Source organism: Thunnus maccoyii, chromosome 3 (genome assembly GCF_910596095.1).
Source record: "Thunnus maccoyii chromosome 3, fThuMac1.1, whole genome shotgun sequence".
In the NCBI taxonomy this organism is placed as follows: domain Eukaryota; kingdom Metazoa; phylum Chordata; class Actinopteri; order Scombriformes; family Scombridae; genus Thunnus; species Thunnus maccoyii.
This window is the reverse complement of record NC_056535.1, coordinates 17,579,855-17,590,748: the sequence shown is the minus strand read 5'-3', so window position 1 is coordinate 17,590,748 and position 10,894 is coordinate 17,579,855.

Genomic DNA, 10,894 nt, shown 5'->3' with positions numbered 1-10,894 from the left:
CTTTCTAGTACAGATTACTCCTCCTCCTCCTCCTCCTCCTCCTCCTCTTCCTCCACCTCCTCCTCCAACTGCTTCAGCCAGGATATAAAATCAGTTACTTTTTTAATGGACTTTGGTTTTTGATGAGACAGATGCTTTCTAGATGGTTTCTGTTCCCGCTAGTAATAATCTAATGCAGTCCAGAGGTCATCACACTTGTTCATCTAAGCAGGCAGGCATTACACCACAAGTCAACTATTTAATGAGACTGTGTGTCCCAGAGGGGCCAAGAAAATCTCAGCGTTAAGCATTTCTGAATTAAATGTCTGCTGTAGCTGCAAGAGAAATGATCTCATCTGGTATCCCTGTACAATATCTGAGAGTGATCTGAGCTCTGTTTTCTCTGGGGACACCTGAGTGGTGGAAGAAGCATTCAGATCCTTTACTTAAAGGTGCAGTGTGTAGAATTTAGTGGCATCTAGTGGAAAAGACAACAGACTTGGAAGAAATGGAACATAATATACATAAGTATGTTTTAATTAGTGTGCAATCATCCGAAAATAAGAATTGTGTTTTTGTTTCCTTAGAATGAGCCCTTTGTATTTACATAGGGAGCGAGTCCCATGGATGTATTATAAGAGCTGGATAGGGCTCCACCGCTCAGCCTTGCAGACAGTTTTTCCCAGTGGTCACTTGCAGCGAAAAATCCCCCTGCGGCTCAAAAAGCATTTTCCCCATAGACCACTCATCTTGACCTTCAAACAAAGTCAATTATGTCTCTTTCTATTACGAATTTTGATTCATGGAGATTTTATATTCGTAAAACTTTCCTCAAGCCAAGAAAAGCGTGTTGTGATGTCATCGCAATGTAAAGTCTATGGGCCGAGCGGGAACTTGCAGGTGGGGCCAGCGAAGGAAACACGACTGCGCATATTCAGTGGGCCGCACAACACGGAAGCAAACCCTTTTTTTGGCATATGTGCCAGCTGAGTAATTCTCAGTTAGCTAGTTTAGTCCAGTGGTTCCCAACCTAGGGGTCGGGCCCCTCCAAAGGGTCACCAGGTAAATCTGAGGGTCATGAGATGATTAATGGAAGAGGAAAGAAGAAAAAACAAAGTCCTGATACACAAATCTGTTTTTTAGTGAAATATTGAATCACATGAACATTTATTGAAGTGAAACCATGTGAGAAGTTTAGAGGGAAAAATCACTGTTTGTTGGAGCTGTTAACAACTCATAGACATCTGAAATTTGACCCCAACAACACACTGCTTTTTGTAAGACATCAAAAGCCAAAAAGGTTGGAAACCACTGGTTTAATCTTTAACACTGTGTTGTATTTTAAAAGCTTGTTATATTATCTAATGTGTCAACTCTTCATCTGAAAAGTAACTAAAGCTGTCAGATAAATGTAGTGGAGTAGAAGTATAAAGTTAAAGTGGCATGGAATGGAAATACTCAAGTAAAGTACAAGTACCTCAAAATTGTACTTAATACAGTACTTGAGTAAATGTACCACTGGGACACCCTGACAGCCCCTCAGGATGCCCAGAAGTTGGACCCGACTTTGGGAACCCCTGAATTGAGACAGAACAGAACAGAACAAGACACCATTTGGATCAAGCAGCAGCAAAGAAAACCATTCAGTCGCTCCATTAGGCAGGATTACAGTAAATACCACAGCTGCCACTTATAAGAAAGATAACTTGGATCAAGTGCAGTCTATTCCCATGCGCTTATTGTAATCGACTACAACAGGACCCAAGTCCACACACTCCTCTATGTGTGTGTTTGCCTGTCACCAGATAAAGATAAAATGGCTTAGTAAGGAGGGCATTGACTGAATGTGCCCTCTTGAGATGAGAGTGCCCCCGCATGTGCCCGCTGCCAAGACTGAGCTTTTCTTACTTGACTGGAAGTAATGCAGATAATCAGAATTTGACTGAATGTGACTGTGTTTTTCATCTTTATTTTTTGACTTTGTGCCAGTGACCCAGCAGACAGGGAGTGGTGCAGGGTGGAGCAGAGGTGGCAGACAGATAATGGAACGATAATGTTTTATGTCTCTTAAAGAGGACATGTTTTGTTGATTCTGCCTTTTGATGCGTGGCAGAAGTTCAGTCTGTTGATGTAGACAAAGAGTCTGTCTGCAGGTTTATTGATCCAGAAGTCTTCCAGAGGTTCATCTAATTTTAGTTGAAGATGAGTTAATCAATATAAAACATCTCCTGATCTCCTAATGGTAACATTTTGTGGTTTACTGTCAAAGCAGGACATGTTTGAATAGATTTTGGGAAATATTATTCACTTTCTTGCCAAGAATTAGATGAAAAGATTGATACTATTGTCATATTTATCTGTTAAACATGAAGCTACAACCAGCAGCTGGAAAGCTTTTCTTAGCACAAAGACTGGAAACAGGGGTAAACAGATAGCCTGGCTCTGTGCAAGGGTTATAAAATCCACATAGTAGCACCTCTAAATTTCACTTATTAAGATGTTATATTTTGTTGTTTAATCCGCACAAAAACCAAAGTCTAAAAATGTGGTTTTACAGAGGGTTGTGTGCCGGAGTATATCTTGGCCTTCATGATGTGTCTGTCCCCGGAAATTGTCCGTAAAACTCTTACATTTGTACCACCTTTTTTTTTACAGCTTAAACTAACATAGATATAATGTGTTAATTACTGAGCTTTAGAGGTGCTGGTAGGCAGATTTGTTATCTTTGGACACAGCCAGGCTAGCTGTTTCCTCCTGTTTCCAGTCTTTATGCCAAGCTAAGCTAACTGGACACCAGACATGAGAGTGGTAATCTGACAGTTTTTAAGAAAGCAAGTAAGCATATTTGCCATAAACGTATATTAAGTTCTGTTGAGGCCTTATATAGAACCAGGTAGGGGCCATGGAGAAAAAAATAACCAATTAGTGTTCTTGATTTAATAATTTGTCATGTCATTCTGTCGTCTGACCTCAATATGGATTGCTTGGATTCAATAAGGTTTTATTGTGATCTTGGGCTAAGATATGTGGATATACTTTTTCTCATATGGGATAAAAGACTATTTCACCATAAAAACTTTCATGCTCCAGTGGATGTCATCGAGTTCATAAAAACTCAGCTTCAGGGTTTTGCAGCGCTTCATGGATGTAGCTGGATGTACACGGAACGTGGCGTTTTTGTGAGAAAGGAGGACGTACGGCTAATCATGACAAGAAGTAACTGACTTCTTTATCTCTTTCTTCAAACTTAGAGCTGATTGAATGCCTTTGATGTCCCCTACAAGAACAAGCAAAATAGATAAATGGAGAACTAATTAAGTAATCTGTGTACACAAATTATTAATTTAAGCACAATTTTTTTTTTCTCCATGGCCCCTCTCAGGCTCTGTAGCTTTGTAATACGTTACTGTTGTTGTTTTTTTTAAATACCTCTGGTTTTCCTCCTCAGACAGTTCCTGATCAATATCTGAGGCCACAGTGTATGAAGCTGTAAATCCAGCCTGACTCACCACTCTTGAACTCACTGGACTCTGTGTAATTAAGCTCAAAAATAACAATAGCACACACACACACCCACACACACACACACATAAGTATGTGTGTGTGTGGGTGTGTGTGTAAATCTAATCTAATATGCCATTAGGCACAAATGTTAGAGTTTGATATCCTTGAACAAGTGTGTTGTCATGGATATTTTATATTTAAACATGAGCGTTTCCCTTTGTAAGCATCTTAATGTTGTATATTGGCAAGACTGGTCTTTAGCCTGTGAGTCAGAGAGATAAGCAGGCTTGATTTCAGGTCTTTTCACATTTTTTTCAGCTTTATACTCAGATAAATTAGAAAGACTAAAAAAGTAGAGACAGTCAAGAGGTTTCACATTTTGCCTCACATTTCGAGTCTCATTAGCGGGAGGCTTGTATGAATGTCAATCTCAGTCCGACAGCTTTGGTCTAGACTGAAATATCTCAACAAGGATGAATTTTACTTTGATGATCCCCCGACTTTCCCTCTAGCGCCACCAGCAGGTTGACATTTTGTTCAAAATGATCTCAATTACTGGATGGATTGCTATGAACTTTGGTACATGTTGATGTCCCCTCGGTGTGAATTTAACTTGGTGATCCCTTAACTTTTCATCTATCACCATCATCAAGTCACAATGTCAATTTGTCCAACACGTTGGTTTACGACCAAATACTTAATTGCAAAGCTAATGACATTACTATCAGCCTCAGCTCTTTGTGTTTAGTGCTAATAGCAAACATCAGTTAATATGCTAAACTAAGATGCTGAACATGGTAAAAATTATACCTGCTAAACATCAGAATGTTAGCATTATCATTGTGAACATGTTAGCCTGCTGATATTAGCATTTAGCTCAGCCTCACAGAGCTGCTAGCATGGCTGTAGACTCTTCTTGTTATTATAAAGTCTTCAACTAACGACTATCTTCATCAATTAATCTGTGGATTATTCTCTCGATTGTTTGGTACATAAAATGTCAGAAAATGGTGAAAAATGTCAATCACTGTTTCCCACAGACCAAGGGGACGTCCTTGAGTGTCTTCTTTTGTCTCGACCAACAGTCCACAACCCAAAGACATTCAGTTTACTGTCATAAAAGACTAAATAAACTAGAAAACTTTCACATTTGTAAAGTAGATACAGTCGAGGCCACATTCTGTTTCACATTTTTTCTAAAGTGACGTGTGAGTCTTGTTCTCTAACAGCAGCAGCTCGCTGTTGTAACTCTCACTGTGCTACTTTGAAAGCAATGGTTTTTACCTCCAAAACAGATTCATTTTTATTTTAATATTATACATATATTAAGCAAGACATTAGCTCCTTCTGCAGCACCCCAGTTACATGTGTGTGTCCATGTGTTCAAGCTCAGAACTCAATTAATCTATAAGAAGGCTGTGAGAGCAGTATTATAAATTCCTTCTGTGCATGCACCATGAAGACGTACTTGATTAACAAACTATCAGGGCTTTATTCTCCACAGTGTAAAAAATGCATGGCCTGGTTGTGCACAAAGAAGGAAGATGTGCTATTAAAAAGCCATTTTATTAACACCATGTTTATGAGCTCTGCCACTGCTGAGGAGTCCTGCTGATTAACTTCCAGATGAATGTGCTGTCAGCTCTCCGCTTCTGCTGCACAAATTAACAGGATTTGTTATCACAACAGCACAGTAATACAACAATACTGACCGCACAGGACAGGAATTAAGTGGTAACCTATTTCCCTTTAAGTTTGAAATGCTTTCATTATGAAAAAGCTCTTTAAAAAGTGGAGTGAAGATTTGAGCCGCTGCAGTGTTTTCATGTTGAATGTTGGTGGCAGAGAAAGCCCTCAAGGACAACTTTGAACCAAAAAGTCTCCCTTGTAAAAGCAGGGAAAACACAATATGCACTTACAGATATTGATTAAAGGCATTGACTCAAAGGACAGATTAATAAGGATGGAGCCTGCCCTCCATCACCATACCCATCCGCTGTCTGGTGCTTCTCTGGGCCTGCGGCTTCACAGCCCTCCCTGTAAGATTGAAAACTGGAATTTCCCATGAAGAAGAGTTTGGCAAAAGCAGCTTTCTCTTCCTGTTTGCATGGACAAACATGTACATGAGCACATGTGTTTTTGAGAGTCTGTGCATGTTGGTATGTGTTTTTTTTGACAGTATATATGTTGGTTTGTATATACCTGTAATTCTGTGAGACTTTATGGATTTTCCAAAGTCAGAATGTTTAACAAGCATCCATTTTATGGCGTTTCTAATTATAGTTGACAGACACCTTCTTCCTCACCTTCTTGGCATTGTTTTTTTTTTTTAAATGGTCTGTAAAGGGAGAAAAGTGACAGTACAATGATGGGACTGTTCAATGCTCGATCCATAGTGAACAAAACATTCATGCGTCAGACCCTACACACAACAGATGGCCTACTCTTGATCTTGTTTATACTCTTAGTTTAAATATTAATCCCATTCATTTTGAGGCTCTTTTTATTATGGATCATAATTGTGTTTTATTTAATTAGTTTTTCAATCTGGACTCTTTACTTTGTCTTTTTACATTTGCCTACGATTAATTGGGTCTTGCACTCTCTGAACAGTCTTTCTGCTGCAAAGTTTTTTTTTGATGCTTTTCATTTTAGTTCAACTTGTTCCATCTCACGAAGATGTCCTCATTAGCCAACATTTTAGAAAACGTAGCTGCAGTGCAGCTCACAGATGCTTAGATGCACATAACGTTCTTGATAAGTTTCATTCAGGCTTCAGTAGGCTACACTGGACTTCTCAGAGTCTCAAATGACACACAGTGCTAATACATGATGAAGCAGGAGAATGCTGTGTTTTGGCACTGTTGGATCTCGGTGCAGCTTTTGACAACATAGACAACAGTAACCTAAATGAAGCTTTGTTGAAAGTTCAAGAAGGAAGATCTATTCCCTCATGTTCTACCTTTATTATACTATGGGTGAATGTCTGCTATTTCACTTTCGCCATACCTGACCAATAATCTTTCTGCCCGCATTCTCAAGCCCCCCTGATGCCATTCTTGAAATATTGCTGCTATTCTGCCATTCTGTCTTTCAGGTCAAGTATTTCGCAACCCACCTCCTCCCCATCACCACCATGACTTCCATGATATCCAGAGAGACTCGTCCAAAGGTTTTTATCAACCACCTGCCAGCTCTGCTTCACCACCACCAGTGTTTCCTATCTTCATATGGACCTACGCTTTATGAAGATTCTTCACATCGATGGAGTCTAATTGCCAAAAAACTAACATCAATAAATATTGTTATACACCTCTCCTTATTGAACTGACAGACTAAGGCGGTGTGTGGGTATCTCTGGGTATATCTCTACATCTCGGACAGGAGTTTTTCTGTAGCTGTTAGTAACTCTGGCTCCTCATCTGCAACACTTGCGGTGTGCCCCAAGGTTCTGTTCTGGGCCCTATCTTGTTTGCCTTGTTCATGCCTCTCCTTGGGCGCATTAAGAGTTTTGAAGGTATATCTTATTATAATATTCAATTATACATCTCTTTTAACCGTCAACATATGACAAAATTGTCTATTTTACATGACTGTTTAAATGCTATTAAAAATTGGATGGCTAATAATTTTCTACAGCTTAATGCTGATAAAAACAGAAGTTGTTATTTGTTCTCGCTCTGGTCTTGGTGCAGGAAAGCCTTGGTTCCTTTTCCTCATCTGTTAAATCCTCAGCTGGAAAACTAGGTGTCACTTCTTACCAGGCACTGACTCTGGACCAGCTCATGAAGAGTTTCATTCATTCTGTTTTTTTCCGGCTGAGTAATATTACTAAACTTAGACCTAATGTGTCTCAGGCTGAGAGGGAGATGATTATCTAAGCTTTTATTTCATCCCATTTTACAACTTCCCTGAATCATTTACAAGTGATCTAGAATTCTGTTGCAAAGAGGTCTCACGTAACTCCAATCCTGATCTCTTAATACTGTCTCCTTATCAAATTCAGAATCCAACTCTTTTGGAGCTCTGCACGCTCAGGCACTTGCCTACATTAAAGATCTACTGCAGCCCTATATTGCCAGTCGGTCTCAAAGATCTTCTGATCAGGGTTTGACGGCTGTTCCTTGCTTCAGTCTCAAAATGAAAGGAGATGCGCCTTTGAAGTCATGGCTCCTAAACTTTGGGACTGTCTCCTGTTGGACTTAAGATCTGTGGAGAGCGTGGGCACCTTTGAAAAGCAGCTCAAGAACAGTTGCCTTTAATTATTAATATGTGTCTCTATTTAATGTATTATTTGAATATTGTATCTCTATATTCTGTCTTTCTTTTGTCTTTTTTGTGAAGCACTTTTGTGACATCTAGACAGGTTCTATATAAATAATTTTTACTCACTTTTACTCACAAGAGTCGATCATGGAGGGAGAATAAGTGAGGAGGAAGAGACAGAAAAAAAAGAGAGAATGGAGGAATGAATTTTCCCTTTTTTGTTGATTTAAATTGTTTATCAATTTGTGGTTGATATGGACACACAACACTGTACATTGTGAGGGACAAAAGAAAGCCCACACAGCACACAAACAAAACACTATTTTGCTTCAATTTTAAATGTCCAAAGTGTGAAATAACTTCACTCCTCTGTGTGTGTATGGGTATGTGTGTTAGTAGTTGATCTAATCACCAGTTTCAGAGTTCTGTTGTAATAAATAAAACATTTCAGTGTCATCCTGGAGAGAGCTAACCTTCAGCTGCCTCATAAAACACAGAGACGTAGGTACATGAATGCCGTTTTGTCTGCTTGTGAAGGCTACCGGCATTTTGCCAATTAGTTACCCTGGCAGTGTACTCTGAAAGTATAGTCGAATCTCATCCATCCATTCATCTGGAGGCTGATTTGGTTGACCGGAGTGTAACAGATGATAGCAGGTTTCTGATTCTAACACCATTTAGCTAATGGAGCAGCTGAAGTCGTGTAATTGACTTTAATGTCTGCCAGTCATATTTATAATTCAATAAAAGTGTTCAAACAGTCATTATGAAGAAAGATGCAGAAATTTAAGGAAAGGATGCAGGAAATAGAGGGAGAGCAGGCTTACTGTAACAGAGACAACTGGAGGAGAAAACAGAAACGGAGGTCAAAACTGAAGTGAGGTCAGCACTAAGTAACTCTCCTCTGACGCAAGACCTGGAGAATGAGACTAGGAAAACAAGCAGCAGTGGAGAGCTGCAGAGAGAAATGTGTCTGAATGGTGTGTGCGCTACCTGACCTTTGCCATGACCTTTGTTGAAAGCCACAGCGAGAATATGATGATGATAAAATAATGTTAAATATCATTAACAGACTCATTTTCTGGGTGAATCTTGAGGTTTGAAAATCAAGGGCCACATTTTGGTAAATGTCACCCGAACTGTTTTTCATTCGTTTGTTGGAGTAGTGGAAAATGTGCGCTGTGGTTCGGGTGAGAAGAATCGTGTCACCCTGTTATGAAATACTGAAACACACATTCTTTAGTGAAAGGACAAGTGCAGCAATCTGAGCCCAGTTTCCAGCAAAACTCATGTCCACATTTAAATGACACTGGCTGTCAGTATCTGTGAAATTCCAGCTTATAAAGACAAAATGTGATGTTTATTATTTTTTCCAGTGAATCTTTTATCTTCACACTTAAAGCCCAGACAAAATAAGCTGCAGATTTATTGGTCCCAATCAATTTCTAAAAATTAACTTATATACAGTGCATAAGGACCTCACTTTCACATACCTTCATGACAAATCGCATATAGTATACTTTATATATATAGTTATTATAACTAAGGTTCAGGAACAAGACTACGCCTCTCTCTCACCCTAATTCAATGATGATGATGAAGCCGAAGCTCATTGAGATGTGCACCCTCCCTCAGTCTCACTCCCCGGGTTCCACGATGCTTCCAGATGCATCTACGACCCCATTTGACCCCAATCCCTCCCCTCGCCCCTCATCCACCTGTCAAATTAAATAAACTATTTCATGTATATCGTACAAATGGCCTTTGTTAGGCAAAACAGCATCATGCTTTAGATCAGGGGTGACCAACCTTTGGGTTGGGACCCCAACAAGGGGTTACAAAATTCTTTTGTTATTAACATTTTACAACACAAGGTTGTATAACAAAATGTAGTTTGTAGTCCCTTTATGCTACTCACAAAAACAGAAATTATGTAAATGGATTAATAAATAATAAATCATAAAAATAAAACAATGTTTTATATTGGAGTGCGGAGGATGAATCGAGGAGTCTCACAGCCTGAAGAAAGAAGCTCTTACTTCCGTATCTCTTGCCAGACGGCAGCAGGGTGAACAGGCTGTGGGTGGGTTTTTATCTTTTAGTATCCTTTGGGCCTCACCTCACTGATATCACTGATGATCAGTAGATGGGTACCGATGATGTTCTGGGCGGTTTAAATCACCTGCTGCAGAGCATTCCTGTCTTGCACATCTCCTGCCAATTTGTGATATTTCCAGTCAGGATGCTTTCTATTGCTCCTCCGTAAAAGTTAACAAGAACTTGAGATGGGAATTTTGTCTTCTTAAGTTTCCTTAAGAAATACACATGTTTCTGAGCTTTCCTTACAAGGGTGGAGATGTGTAATGTCCATGACAGGAACCTAAAACTGTTCACCTGCTCCACCTCAGCTCCACTGATGTAGACAGAGGTGTGTGTCTTTGCCTCCTTTTCTATAAAATCAACAATCAGCTCCTTGGCTTTGTTGATCTTGAGCAGTAGGTTATCTGTGCATCATTCTGCAAGATTGTTGATTTCCTCCTGATATGAATTCCCATTGTTGTTTGAAATCCGGCCGATGATGGTGGATTTCTCTCTCCATGTCGGCAGTTGCAGTCATGGGTGTACAGCATGAATAGGAGGGGGCTGAGCACACAACCCTGAGGGTCTCCGGTGTTGAGCACTAGAATGGAGGAGGTGTGACCACCAATCTGAAATGTCTGGGGTCTGAGGAAATCCAATATTCAGTTGCAGAGTGTGTTACTCAAGCCTGGGGTGCCAAGTTTTCCAATCAGTTTCATGGGAGAGATTGTATTAAATGCTGAGCTGAAATCAACAAACAGCATTCTGATGTTGGTGCTGTTATGAAGACTGTGTGGAGGACAGTGGAGATGGCATCCACTGTGGATCTTTTGGTTCTGTATGCAAACTGGTGAGGGTCCAGGCTGTCTGTGATTGTGTCTTTGATGTGCCTGGGAGCTAGTTTTTCAAAGCACTTCATCAGAATGGGGGTGAGCACCACAGGGCGGTAGTTGTTTAGACTAGACACAGACGCAGACTTTTTAGATACAGGGATGATGGTGGCTGTCTTGAAGCAGGTGGGAACATTTTCCTGTCAAAGTAATATATTAAAAATGTCAGTAATAAC